Below are 15,091 nucleotides of genomic sequence, written 5' to 3'. Positions count from 1 at the left end.
CATCCAGAACGTTGTCCCCGGCAGAGAAGAACTATTCCCAACTTGACAAGGAAGGATTGGGAATCGTTTTCGGCGTCGGCAAATTTCGCCAGTACCTTCTTGGACATCATTTCACGATTCGCACTGATCACAAGCCGCTGATCAGTCTGTTTGGTCCAACTAAGGCGACATCTGACACACTACCGCCCAGGATCATCCGCTGGTCCCTGTTTCTCGCTGCTTATGACTACACCATGTGTTATAAGCCCGGTTCGTCTATCACAAATGCAGATGCCATGAGTCGGTTACCCCTTCCAGAATCCGTTGATGATTCGCCTACACCAGGATCCATTATCGCACTGATGGATCATCTGGAAGATTGTGCTGTCGATTCCGGCCAGATCCGCACTCATACTTGACGAGACCCCGTTCTGTCCAGAACTGTCCAGGCTGTACAGCTTGGATGGCATTTGCTACCTGAGGGTGACCCAGATTTTGCGGCTTTTAAAGCACGTAAAAACGAACTCAGTGTGGAAAATGGTTGCCAACTCTGGGGATGTCGTGTCGTGATCCCCAAAAATCTGCGTTCCAGGGTCATGGATGAAATCCATGACTGTCACCCCAGGATTGTGAAGATGAAGTCACTCGCTAGAAACTATGTGTGGTGGCCGAATCTTGATGCTGATATCGAACATCATGTTCGACATTGTTACCCCTGCCAGAGCACCCGGAATACACCTGCGAAAGCGCCACTGCATCCCTGGGAATGGCCCAGCGAACCGTGGCATCGCCTACATCTCGATTATGCCGGGCCTATTAACGGCAGCATGATTCTAATAATTACGGACGTGCACACAAAATGGATTGATGCCTATGTGACGCGTGGTACTACGTCAGCCATTGTCATCGAAAGACTCAGACGCTGTTTCGCCACTCATGGTCTGCCCAGGATGATCGTGAGTGATAACGGTTCGTGTTTTTCCAGTTCCGAGTTTGCCGAGTTCACACGTCGGAACGGCATCAAACATAAGTTTGTCCACCCACATCACCAGGCTTCAAATGGCTTGGCCGAACGATCCGTGGGAATCATCAAATCCGGATTGCAGAAACTTCAGGAGGGAACCCTGGAAACAAAGCTGTCTCATCTCCTGTTCAAATACCGCATCACGCCACAATCAACAACCGGTGCAGCTCCTTCTGAGTTATTGATGAAACGACACGTGAGATCGACACTTGACAATCTCAAACCAGACATATCATCAAATGTTTATCAGAGCCAGCTTAATCAAAAGTTGGTGCACGATAAGACGTCCAACAGTCGCTGTATCAACATTGGAGATCCAGTGTTTGCCCGAAATGTTGGTGCAGGTGCGACGTGGCTACCGGGGGACATCATCGAGAAGCCAAGTCCACTGTCCTGCGTGATTTGCCTGCAGGACGGCCGCGAAATTCGTCGACATCAGGACCACATAACCTACCGTCACTGTGAGTCGATAGAGCCTGCAGCATCGTCACAGTCAGAACAACAGTTCGACCTGCCACTGCCGGAGATCGTCGTGGCCGCTCCAGCCGGCTCAGATGCCCCGAAAACCTCTGCGAACGCTACACCCTTTGTGGAGACCAAAGGAATCACCTCGGACTCTGTATCCACTGGTACACCGCGACCCAAAGGAATCACCTCGGACTCTGTATCCACTGGTACACCGCGACGCTCAATGCGTGAGAGAAAAGCACCCGACCGATTGAATCTTTGAAGATGTTTTTTTTCACGGTGACACATGTTCTATTTTCACGTATTTTCATTATTCTCATAATCGTTTGCACACATATTTTCACATGTTTTGGAAATGTTGCTTTTGAAATGTCAATTCTTGATATCCAGCACGTGTTGTTCTTGGTAATTTTGGACTTAAAGGGGAGGATGTCATGTATGAAGCTGCAAATATTCACCGTTGTATCCCTACACCTGGACCGCATTGTATCCCTACACCCCAGCTCGGATGGCGCGGCAGTTAATCGGGCCTGTATCGGCAGAGTGAATAAACGAGTACTACAATCGATCGTAGTTTGTCGAGATACCTTACACTCCCAGACTGGGAGCCGCCCAACGACAGACACTATGCCATACACATTTATAGAGAGAGACTTGGGGTTCTGTCCTCTCCCTGAACCTCTGGGCCTTTTAATTATTTTGACTGCTAAACCATGCACAACCCGAGTGCAACCACTACTTTGCAACTCATTCCGTCCAGCAGTTTAGGAGTGCATATACAGTCAATCACACAAACACAAAAGATTTCATGCAAAGTGCAATCGTTGCCATGGAAACAGCAATGTGGCAATCTTACTATAATTCACCAAATGTCTGCCTGTCCGTTCGAAGGTACCGTAAAAACTGCTGAACCGATCGCAAAGATATTTTGTGTGGATAATCCTGGGATCCCCAGGAGTAAAATAGGCTATTTAGTTTTCCCAATTTCAGCTTTAGTCTCAAGCATTCTCAGGTTTGGACTCCTGCATAACATTCGCGTTTGCATAACGTTCATTGTGACGTATTCTTACGTCGAGCAACGGTACCCGCCCTATGGGCGGGGCTTCAATTGGGAGGCCCAAATGAAAAGGCTAAATATCGGAAATTGAAGGCTTTTTTTCTTTTAAACGATTTATATAAACATCCGTTAAATCTCGATCGGTGCAGCCGTTTGTGCGGCACCCGGGAAAGTAACGTCATGCCGGAGCAAGTATCAGCAGGATGTGGCAGTGTGGGAGTCCACGTTTGCACCGATCGCTGCACCGTGTGCTGCACAAACGCCTGCACTGATCGCTGCACCATGTGCCGCAGAAACGGCTGCACCGATCGCTGCACGGCTGCATCGATCGGAATGTGGCATGAAGGAGGATCTGCACTTCGGCATGAAGGAGGATCTGCACTTCGGCATGAAGGAGGATCAGATCGAACAGATCGCTGTCTCCATCGATCTTGCCAAGGCCGTAACAGCTGTCGGCTCAAAATCCTTTTAACTGTTGATTTGGTAGAGTTACACGTTTCGGGAATTTGGTACACGTATCGGGAGTACATACGACATAGCGATTGTGAACACGATTATCGATCACGATTCACGATCACGATCATTGTGTATCGATCACGATTTGAAACACGATGGAATAATATTTACCGATATGAACAGTGATGTGGCTTTAATTGAAATTCTAAAGATACTGTTTAGATTTTGATGATTTGTGTGTGATATGATTCAACGAATGTTTATATGAATCGTTTAAAATAAAAAAAGCCTTCAATTTCTGATATTTTGCCATCGCCATATGCAGATTCGCCACGGACCCACGATTGATGCTTCTATACGTGAACGTACCCGTTTGTTTGCGAACAGGTACGTTTTTCATGGAAGTCCTTCACGAACTTGCTGTCCATGTCTGACGTGCGACTGAAGGTTCCACAGCAATGTGCAATTTATTGGTTTCATGCTTTAACATTCACCGTATCTGCATTGCCTGTTTGCTTCTGGCCTCCCACCCGTGCATAGCATGGGTATTTCTCGAGTTTCAAAAATTTGACCTGTCAAGTGTTTTACATGATTGAATAATTTATATAAAGGGAACCAGATTTGGCAAATACATTTTCTAACTGAGGCATGCTATGTGTTTTACATGTTTTGCATGGCCTTGACCATGACATTTGACTCCTATTTGTCCATATTTTACACACATGTACAAATAAGCTGTGTAGGTTTCAATTTGATATCTTGAAACCGTTTTGAGAAACAACGATAATAAAATCACAAAAAGTCCCATTTGATTATAACAGGGTGAAATTGTTGTCATGGAAACCGTTAACATGTCATAATGGCATAATAGATCGTTATAATTTGTGGCTAACTAATTCAGTGACCGATGTGCAAATCCTGTTCAAATTTCAAGTCAATCAGATAAAAATTGACGATTTTGAAAATTTGACCTTGATGTCCAAATTTCTGACCTTTAATGATTGAGAAAATGGCTGACCTGAAGTGATCAAACAACCACTTATTTTTAAGCCCTAATCGAATAGAATGTAGCGATGCAAATCAGAAATCTCAACAATTACTCTGTGCCAAGTTATCTCAAAAAGTATGTCAGGAACATGACCATGCTGTGACCTTGACCTTTTGAAAGAAAAAAAAGGCCTCAGATTCTGACTCGCACCTCTGCCTCTGACTTACCATCCCCAGTCACTGTTCCACCCAGAAGCTCAAACCTATTTCCTTGTCTGATCTCCTTCCCCTCCAAGCTGATATTCATTTATTTTCTCTGCTGTCCAATCCACATCACCTCCGTCTACTCCATGCTCATTTTCAGCGCCTGTTTCCCAAAAGCCTCATTCCACTCCTCCAGTACTTCCTGCATCTCCTGCCCACTCTCCACCACAACAAGCAGATAGTCCGCATACAACATCCTCTGCAGAATATATTTCATGTATAGCTTCCTGCTCACCAGCTCCATCATCATGATCAACAGGAGTGGGCTGAGTGCGCTTCCCTGCCTCAAACCGATGTACACACTGAACAACTTCGACATCCCAGGACCAACCAAAACTCTTCCCTTTGTTCCCTTGTACATCCCTTCCACCCACATAACTTCTGCTTCCAGTACTCCCATCCATCTCAGTGTCGCCATCGCCATCTCTCTTGGGACAGTGTCATAGGTTTTCTCCAGATCCACAAATCCCAATGCTAATGCTATGTCACCTTGGACCTCCAACCTCTTATCCACCAGCTTTCTCAGCACGAACATCACATCTGTTCTTCCACTCCCCTTTCTAAACACCTGCTGCTCTTCTCCGATCTCCTTCTCCACACTCTTCCTCCAGTCCAGATTCTTCTCCAGCACCTTCATTGCATGACTAATTATTGTAACGCCCCTGCACCACCTTGGATCTTGAACATCCCAATTCTCCTTCCACATCGATACAATTAACCCTGTCCTCCGATCCTCCAGAATTGAACCCTCTCTCATACCGTCTCGCTTTGTTAGGTAGTAGGTTGTAGACAGCATCCACCCAGGGTAGTACTACCACTGTTCGGACTTAGGACCGTGAAAGTGGTGCACGGAACCATCTTACCCACTCTGTGTCAGGATTGCTGGTCTTTGTTTCTGTCACACTCAAACTATAGCCACCGGGCTAACTTTAATCTCCTTCTTACAAACAAACATCATACACTTTTCTTCATATACTTTTCTTACTCATTTTCACTCCTCACTTTTACATTCTCTCTCTTTTACTTATCTTTCCTCACATTTCCTCAGAAACCTCCAATTAAATATGATCTGCCAGAAATCATTGCATCGGACATGGAAAAACTCTTCTTCCTCCAACTCACATTCAGCTTTCATATTTGTGAGGCGAATCATTCCTTTATCCAAAAGAAATGTGAGAACCTCTCATCTTCTTCCACTAATAGATCTTTCTGGTCCCTAGATTCTCTTTCTTCACTTTTCTTTCAATGCAGCTCTTTTATTAGAAGGACCGGCCTTGATGAGGACTACATAGTCCGTTAATGGAGCCTTCAACATAAAATATATAAATAAATAAAAACATACATTCAACAATCTCTTTGTCCACCTGACTCCAACTTCACCCGCTGCAATTATCATCTCTGTACACACCTCATCAATGCCTGGCACCTTCCCTTTTTCAGCCACTTCAATACCATCCACACTTCCTCTTCGATGATCTCCACCACCTACACTTTTCCCTCCACATAACTCGGTAACTCCAGCTGGACATTGCTTCCTTCCCAGTTCAACAGCTCTTTGAAATATCCTTCCCACACCTTCAATAGTGCACCCTGCTCTGTCACTAGCCTTTTGCTACCATCTTTAATCACAACCCCCTCACCTTCACCTGCTTTAGATCATCCGCTTCCCACCATCCTCCTCCAAGTCGTTGCACTTCTCCATGATATAATTCCTCCCCTTATCCACAGCTCTCCTTCCTGCATTCTTCATCTGCCCATACAGGTGCAGCAATCCTGCATCCAGCTGTCTCCGTCTGTCCTTGATCTTCTCTATCCTCTTCCAAAACCTACTCCTTTTCACCAACTACCTTCGCTACTTCCTTTCCTGACGTCTTTTCACACAACATTCTACAATTCCCCTAAATGCATCTCCGTACTTCTTCCAGTCCTTCTCCAAACCTTCCGCTTCTTCACTAAGTTGCTCATGCATCTCCCTCACCCTCCCCTTGTACTGTACGGTGACGATTCCCCTACACCTCCCTTGCCTAATAACGTTCTGACCCCTGCTCTTAACCTCCCTCCTTTTCTTCATCCTCACCACAAACACCACATGCTCTCCTGTCACTCCCTTGCAATCCTTAACCCCCACAGCTGTTGCTTCCTTACCACCACCAAATCCAATTCTGTTCTATGCTGTCCAGTCTTACAGGTAATATTGTGGCTTTCCCACTTTCGAAAGAATGAACCAGCTATGGCCATCCCATTCCTTGTCACCGCCTCTTGACCCTTTCTATTCCTCATTCCCCAACCAAATTTACCAACACATTCCTCTTCAGCTGGCTCCACTCCTCCCACATGCATGTTGAGGTCCCCCACAATACACAGCATCAGCTCCATCTCAACCATTCCCATTATCCTATCCAGTGTGTCCCTGAATTCCTTCTTCTCCAACCCAGTCCTTCCCGTTTGTGGCCCATAAGCTGGCATAACACACACCATTTGCCTTCTGTATCAAAACCCGTGTCATAACTATCCGTCCCTCCCACCTTTCCACTCTGACCACCTGCTTGCTGATCTCTTCTGATACTATTATTCCCACACCATTACTTCCTCCATCCCCACCTGCGTGCAACAGCTTGTATCCTAAAAAAAACCTCCTCGCCCTGTCTCCTTTCCATCGGGTCTCCTGCACACACAACACTTCCAACTTCCTTATCTGCATCATCTCCACCACCTCTCCCACATTTGATCCCCCATTCAAACTACCAAGCCTGATCTCGCTTCTGAACCACTGCCCACCTGGCAGAGCTAGTACCATCTTGATCAATTTGGGACACTCAGGCCATCAATCCGCAGCACTGCCCGTGCTGACCTGCTGGACCTACAACCCCAGCCTGTTGTCCTAACGCTGTGTGCGCTCTTGCACACACACCGCTTGCACGCACACACATTTTAGATTATATGGGACATTTTACAGTACTTTATACTACTGTACATCTGCATAAGTTAAGCTTTTTAAATCAGAGTATAATACCCTTGCAACGATAAGCGACATAAGTTATCAGTTTCAACATGCTGCAGAATAAAGTCCGAGTGGAAAGCACACCTTAAATATCAGCAATGAAGCCACGAGGTATTAAAAACATGAAAAACTCAAACAGGAAGAGCTAATTCAGTAGAATGATACATAATGACAATAATACAATTTAAACGTTTTAAAAATATCATTATAGAGAAATCTGATGTTTCAAATATCATTAGAGATGTACGTACATATCCCTATCTCAAGCAATAGATGTCCAAATGCATGATGTGTTCGTATAATGTATAGAGTTGGGGTTTGAGTGCAAATGCAAACCTGTAGGAAGGCTGGCACCAAGGTGACCCCTCCCAGCACCATTAGATTGGAGATTATATCATTGGAGGGCATCACGAGGAATACAATCAAGGCATTTCCCAGGGCCGCAAGGAACTCCGCGACACACATCTGAATAAAGATATAACGACGTTTTCAATTTGATGTGTTCATCATTGTACCAACGCACTCTCCACATTGACCCAAAGACAAGTTATGCAGAATGGACTTGGAAAAGTCGAAAATATTGCAACAAAGGCAAAATAATTATTTCTATGATACAAATTAATAATTGGGCAGGAAGGTCCTGGTGGACTTTCCTCCGACGTTATTCGATTTATCGAAGAGATGAACTAGTAAAATGTGTCATGATGTCTGGATGTCCGTCCCTCCATTAACCCTTTGCTATTTTGCTACTTCTCCCTTATCACCCGGATGATTGTTCTGAAACTTGACACATGAATACAAGACAGTCGACTGCACATTTCCTCTGGCTTCGATTATTCGATTGCGGATCATGAGGGCTCCAGGGGGGTTCCTCCAAATCAGCAGAGGTCTGAACTACAACCTCAAGAGAAGACCTTCAGCCCACTCAGGGCTATTTTTTAAAGATAATGTGAATCAAAATCCTTGTGCTGTTATTTATTCATTTATTTTACATCAAAAAAGGTTCGCATCAACTTCCATTTTCATCGAAGGGGATTACACCTTTTTTCTCTACTTTGCAGGAGCAAAGCTCATGGAAGAGGACTGATGGTGGGACAAACATCAAGGAAATGGACGAACAGGAAAAGAGGACAGAGAGGAAGGGAAGGAACACTGAAACTAGCAAGTAAGATTGTTGAGTGAGGAAAGGTTAATGGGGGTAATAAAGAGCATGAGTCAATGGGGGTAATAAACGTTAGGTTAACGGGTGTAATGAAGATCATGAGTTAATTGGGGTAATAAAGATGAGGTTAACGGGTGTAATGAAGATCATGAGTTCGTTTAATGGGGCAATAAAGATCTGCCATAATGTTGCTTCAGTCGTATGGTGAGAGCCTGGTGCTGGCTTAGCGGTTAGGGTGCTGGCTTGGGATCCTAGGATCCTGGGTTTGAATCCCGGTGGATCGTTGAATTAATGCCAGAGGGGTTGACTCAACCTGTCATCCTAATGCCAGAGGGGTTGACTCAACCTGTCATCCTTCCGAGGTCGGAAAATTGAGTACCAGTTCACTGGTAATTCCTGCAAGAGGTGACTAACATGGTTGGCGGCAGGGAGGAATTCCTGCAAGAGGTGACTAACATGGTTGGCGGCAGGAAGGCTGGCGGCAGGAAGGGCATCCGGTTATAAAACATTGCTTCAAAAAGGGGACCACAGTACCCGAAAAAGGCCAACCCCTGCTCTGTGGGGATAATGGATTCCAAAAGGTGGTTCAATGTTTTTTTTTTGTATCATCGTATGGTGTCTTCATGAAAAGCAGGTCTTCGGCTACTTTTGCCAATCTTCTTCAATAGTCTTAAAGGCTCATTGCCTGCATGATCAAATATAGCTAGACCCTGCTTTATTGCAGGCCAAAGCCCACTGCTTGGTAAAAGCTCATGAAAAACGTGAAAACTTGGCAAAATGTGAAAACGTGGCAAAACGTGAAAAACTTGGCAAAACATGAAAAACTTGGCAAAACGTGAAAAACTTGGCAAAATGTGAAAACGTGGCAAAACGTGAAAAACTTGGTAAAACATGAAAAACTTGGCAAAACGTGAAAAACTTGGCAAAACATAAAAACTTGGCAAAACGTGAAAAACTTGGCAAAACGTGAAAAACTTGGCAAAACATAAAAACCTGGCAAAACATAAAAAACTTGGCAAAACGTGAAAAACTTGGCAAAACATAAAAACTTGGCAAAACATGAAAACTTGGCAAAACATAAAAACTTGGCAAAACATGAAAACTTGGCAAAACATAAAAAACTTGGCAAAACGTGAAAAACTTGGCAAAACATAAAAACTTGGCAAAACGTGAAAAACTTGGCAAAACGTGAAAAACTTGGCAAAACGTGAAAAACTTGGCAAAACATAAAAAACTTGGCAAAACGTGAAAAACTTGGCAAAACGTGAAAAACTTGGCAAAACGTGAAAAACTTGGCAAAACATAAAAACTTGGCTAAACGTGAAAAACTTGGCAAAACGTGAAAAACTTGGCAAAACATAAAAAAAACTTGGCAAAAGGTGAAAAACTTGGCAAAACGTGAAAAACTTGGCAAAACGTGAAAAACTTTTCAAAACATAAAAACTTGGCAAAACATTAAAAACTTGGCAAAATGTGAAAAACTTGGCAAAACATAAAAACTTGGCAAAACATGAAAAACTTGGCAAAACGTGAAAAACTTGGCAAAACATAAAAACTTGGCAAAACATAAAAAACTTGGCAAAATGTGAAAAACTTGGCAAAACATAAAAACTTGGCAAAACATGAAAAACTTGGCAAAACGTGAAAAACTTGGCAAAACATAAAAACTTGGCAAAACATAAAAAACTTGGCAAAATGTGAAAAACTTGGCAAAACATAAAAACTTGGCAAAACATGAAAAACTTGGCAAAACGTGAAAAACTTGGCAAAACGTGAAAACTTGGCAAAACGTGAAAAACTTGGCAAAACGTGAAAAACTTGGCAAAACATGAAAAACTTGGCAAAACATAAAAACCTGGCAAAACGTGAAAAACTTGGCAAAACGTGAAAAACTTCGCAAAACATGAAAAACTTGGCAAAACATAAGAACTCGGCAAAATATAAAAAAACTTGGCAAAACGTGAAAAACTTCGCAAAACATGAAAAACTTGGCAAAACATAAAAACTTGGCAAAACATAAAAAACTTGGCAAAACATAAAAACTTGGCAAAACATAAAAACTTGGCAAAACATAAAAACTTCGCAAAACATGAAAAACTTGGCAAAAGGTGAAAACGGCAAAATGTGAAAAACTTGGCAAAACATAAAAACTTGGCACAACTTGGCAAAACGTGAAAAACTTGGCAAAACATGAAAAAACTTGGCAAAGCCTCGGCTTCAAAATGATGGTACCTGCTCAGGTGTGGTTGTATCCTTTTGGAAGGTTGCCATCCATACAACATTCTTAACAGTTTTTTTTAAGGTGAATTAATGTCTCAGTGTAAATACCTTGGCAATTGTTGCATTTTCGGCTTTTGATTCAGTCTTAAAGGCCAATTTCCATGAACTTTTCATTAGTGAAATCAAGTTTGGAAAGATTAAAAGTAAACTCAAATTCCAGAGAAGAAACAGTCGCTCTCCTGGTTGAGTTGTCTCCTTTGTAAACATTTCAAGAGAGAGCAGGCAGAGCTGTGAAGTTAAAACAAAGATGGGGTGGGGGGGGGGGGGGGGGGAAGGGGATAAACTCATATTTTTCACATACACATTTTAACTTTACATTTTCCTTTCCCTCTCTCCCCTCCCTCTCCACTCATATTTTTTATATAATCTATGTGTCTCTCCCTATGCTATCCCAACTTTTACCACCAAAACCAAGTGACGTCACTCCTTCAGCAATGAACTGCGAAGGTTTTGCACCATAGGTTGTTTTATTTGTCTTACTTGTATATTTGCAACTAAACAAACTTTTAGGACTTCGATATTATGTGAGTATTGAAAAGCATAACAATGGTGCATTCATGACTTTTCACTTTTCATGACGTTTTTGCATTCATGATTCATGACTATGCTGCATGTGTGAGAAGTGTTATGATTTATGAGAGCGAGACATGGGTAATGAACGTAGAGCAGCAACGAAGGCTGGAAAGGGTGGAAATGCGAATGGTTCGGTGGATGTGCAGAGTATCGTTGAGAGAGAGGAAGACAAATGATGAATTGCGAAAGATGATGGGAATATTGCCTGTGATTGATGCTGTGAAGAGGAACAGGTTTAGTTGGTTTGGTCATGTGTTGAGGAAGGATGAAAGCGACTGGTTGAGAAGAGTGATGCAAATGAATGTGGAAGGAAGTAGAGGACGGGGAAGACCGAGAAAGACTTGGCTAAAGATGGTGGAAGAAGAAATGCGGGCAAGGGGGTTAACAAGGAGAGATGCAGAAAATAGGGCAAAATGGAGAAGATTGTCATGGGGACCGCAAGGCTAACCCCCGCTCTCGCAGGGAATATGGCCTTTAAAAGGCCTGTTGTTGTTGTATTCATGACTTTTCAAATCATCGGATGAATATTGGTAGATATTACAAGTACCACATCCAAAGTTGTTTCAGCAGTACTTTTGGCTCATAAGGAGTTGGATCAAAATATATTTGTGATATTACAAATGTGCTTCACAGCCGAACGTAAAGTTAGACACAAAAAGAATGTGTTGCTCACCATGCTAATGGTACTGCTACCGAGAACCACCAAAAAGAGCATGCTGAAGATGATGACTCGAAAGAAAGTAATCCAAAGTGATGACCTTTCTTCTTCTTCAATATCAGCTTCTTTAATGCCATCGTCCCAGCTGCGTATGCAAGAAACCATAAAGTTTAATAACAATAACAATAATATCAACAGTATTAACTAGAACATCGCTCGCTAGACTAGAGAGCAGACATACCTCCGCAAGACTGAACGATAAGACAAATCTGCATCCGGACGTTAAAGTTCCACAGAATCAGAAAAAATATCATAATGTGGCGGACACGAAAGCCCACTGGCGTGGTGACATCATTCCGCGCACCAAGTGGGCGGCGGCCACGCCCGAGGGGTAGGCGTGGCCTCAGGATATACACCGGGCGCGCAGCCCGGAGCGCGCAAGTGCTACAGTGACCTCTTGTCAATAAAGACACTTTTGTTTTAACCGCGTTGTCCGCTTCCTCCTTGGTAGCAAGTCGCGCGCGTAGCACCGCGCTTCATTGGTGACCTCCGACATTCTGGTCAGCCGTCACTGACCACCCGAACCCGCCACAGCCATGGCAACCAACACGGTAGCGATAAAGCTCCCCGAGTTCTGGGAAGCTCAGGCGGAGATCTGGTTCCTGCAGGCCGAAGCCCAGTTCAGGCTTCGACGCATCACGTCGGGGTCACCAATGAAGCGCAGTGCTACGCGGCGGACGAGACATGCTACTGCCACGTGGTCGCCTCCCTCGGGGCCGGCGCGGCTGCCCGCGTCGTGTCGGTCCTGAGGAACCCACCGGCCGACGACAGGTACGAGGCGATCAAGCGTCTCCTCCTCGCCACGTTCGGCCTCACGGTGGACGCACGGGCCGATCGCCTCTTGGACCTCCCCGAGCTCGGTGACACGTGACCGTCGGTCCGAATGGACCATATGCTGTCGCTCGTGGGCGACGAAACCCCGAACGCTCTATTCCGGGCGTTATTTCGACGCCAGCTGCCGGCACGAGTACGCCTCGCGTTGGCCGGTTCCGCGACAACGGAACCCCGTGCGCTCGCAGCCGAGGCCGACAAGTTCTACGCGGCTTTGGACACGCAGGCAAGTTTCGGTGCGGCCGTAGCGGCTCCCGAGCCCGAAACTGCTGCGGGTGCCCACCCCTACTACGCGACACACCGCGTAGCCGCTGAACCTCCTGCGGGTGCCCACCCCTGCTCCGAGGGACGCCTCGTGGCGGCCGCCACGCCCCGCCCACCACCACCGTGGAAACCGCGGCCTCCGGCTTCGCCGCAAACCTGGTGCCATTTCCACGCTATGTTCGGCCACGAGGCTCGGCAATGTCGCCCGCCGTGCTCATTCGGCAGGTCGGGAAACGCCCGGGCCGGCCCTAGGTAGTGGCACTGAGCGCCGGCCGATTAAACAGCCTCCTGTACATAACGGACACCTTATCCGGGCGCCGTTACCTGTGCGACACAGGAGCGCAGGTGAGTGTCGTTCCCGCCGGTACGTCCGACAAGCAGTCCGCGGGCCGGGGCCCCGCGCTGCTTGCTGCCAACGGTACGCCCATTTGCACGTACGGAAAACGCTGCCTTTCTCTGCGGTTCGGAGGGCAGGTTTTCCGATGGTCGTTCATGACTGCCGACGTGCCTATGGCACTGCTCGGCACGGACTTCCTCTGTGCCAATGGCCTGTTGGTCGACGTCAAGCACAGAAGGCTTGTCCAGGCTGAGACGTTCAGCTCGGTCGCTTGCGCGCTGCCCGCCTCGTTGAGCAGCTCACGGAGCGGCTCATCGAGCGGCTCGCCGAGCGGCTTGCTGAGCGGTTCGGTTCCAGCCAGGTTCATCTGCACGCTTCCGGCAGCGGACGAATTCACCCGCCTCCTCGCCCGTTTCCCGGCCCTCACGAGGCCCACCTTCTCGGCGGGGACTGTCAAGCACGGGGTGGAACATCACATCCCCACCGCCGGGCCACCGGTCTACGCCCGGGCACGCCGCCTCGAGCCGACGAAGCTCGCGGTAGCTAAAGCGGAGTTTGCTATGCTGGAGCGGCTCGGCATCATGCGGCGCTCCGAGAGTGCTTGGGCGTCGCCGCTCCACATCGTGCCCAAGCCCGGCGGGGGATGGCGACCGTGCGGGGACTACCGCCGTCTCAACAACGCCACCACCCCCGACCGCTACCCCGTCCCCAATATTCAGGACTTTTCCACCCGCTTGGCGAATATGTCCTTCTTCTCGAAGGTGGACCTCATACGCGGTTACCACCAGGTCCCCGTCAGGCCGGAGGACATCCCGAAGACGGCTGTCATCACGCCGTTCGGTCTTTTCGAATTTCTTCGGATGCCCTTCGGTTTGAAGAATGCGGCTCAGGCGTTCCAGCGCCTCATGGACAGCGTCTTGCGTGACTTGGATTTCGTCTACGTCTATCTGGATGACATCCTCATCACAAGCGCGTCCCGCGAAGAGCACCTACACCATCTCCGCATGCTCTTCGAACGTCTGGGCCAGCACGGCCTGATCGTGAACCCCGCCAAGTGCCGGTTCGGTGTCGCCGAAATCGACTTTTTGGGGCACCGCGTCACCAGGCACGAGGCTGTCCCCCTACCGGCCAAGGTGGAGGTGGTGAAGGGGTTTTCCGCGCCCCTGCACGATCAGGGGGCTCCAGGAGTTCCTGGGCATGGTAAACTTTTACCACCGTTTCCTGCCCCGCATCGCCCCAGCTCCTGCGCCCCTTGCACAAGGCCCTCCGAGGGGAAGCCGGGCAAAGGTGACGTCACCTGGACCGAGCAGATGGACGCGGCATTCGTGGGGCGCGAAGCTCGCCATGGCTAACACGCCACCATGCTCGCGCACCCGGCGCCCGATGCACCGATCGCCCTCACACCACCGACGCCTCGGACTATGCGGTGGGCGTGGTGCACGAGCAATGGGTGCGTGGAGCTTGGCAACCGCTGGCGTTTCTTCAGCCGGCAGCTTCACCCCGCCTGAACGCCGCTACAGTACCTTCGACCGGCGAGTTGCTCGGGCTCCACCTGGCAGTCAGGCACTTCCGCCATCTGCTCGAGGGCCGTGCGTTCACGGCCTTCGTCGACCACAAGCCACTGGTGTTCACGATGGGGCAAGGTCGCCAAGCCGTGGGTCGACCCGGCAGCAGCGTCACCTCTCGGCCG

The sequence above is a fragment of the Myxine glutinosa genome, chromosome 10 (assembly GCF_964187855.1).
Source record: "Myxine glutinosa chromosome 10, kmMyxGlut1.1, whole genome shotgun sequence".
NCBI classification, from domain to species: domain Eukaryota; kingdom Metazoa; phylum Chordata; class Myxini; order Myxiniformes; family Myxinidae; genus Myxine; species Myxine glutinosa.
Note: the sequence above shows the minus strand (reverse complement) of the source record.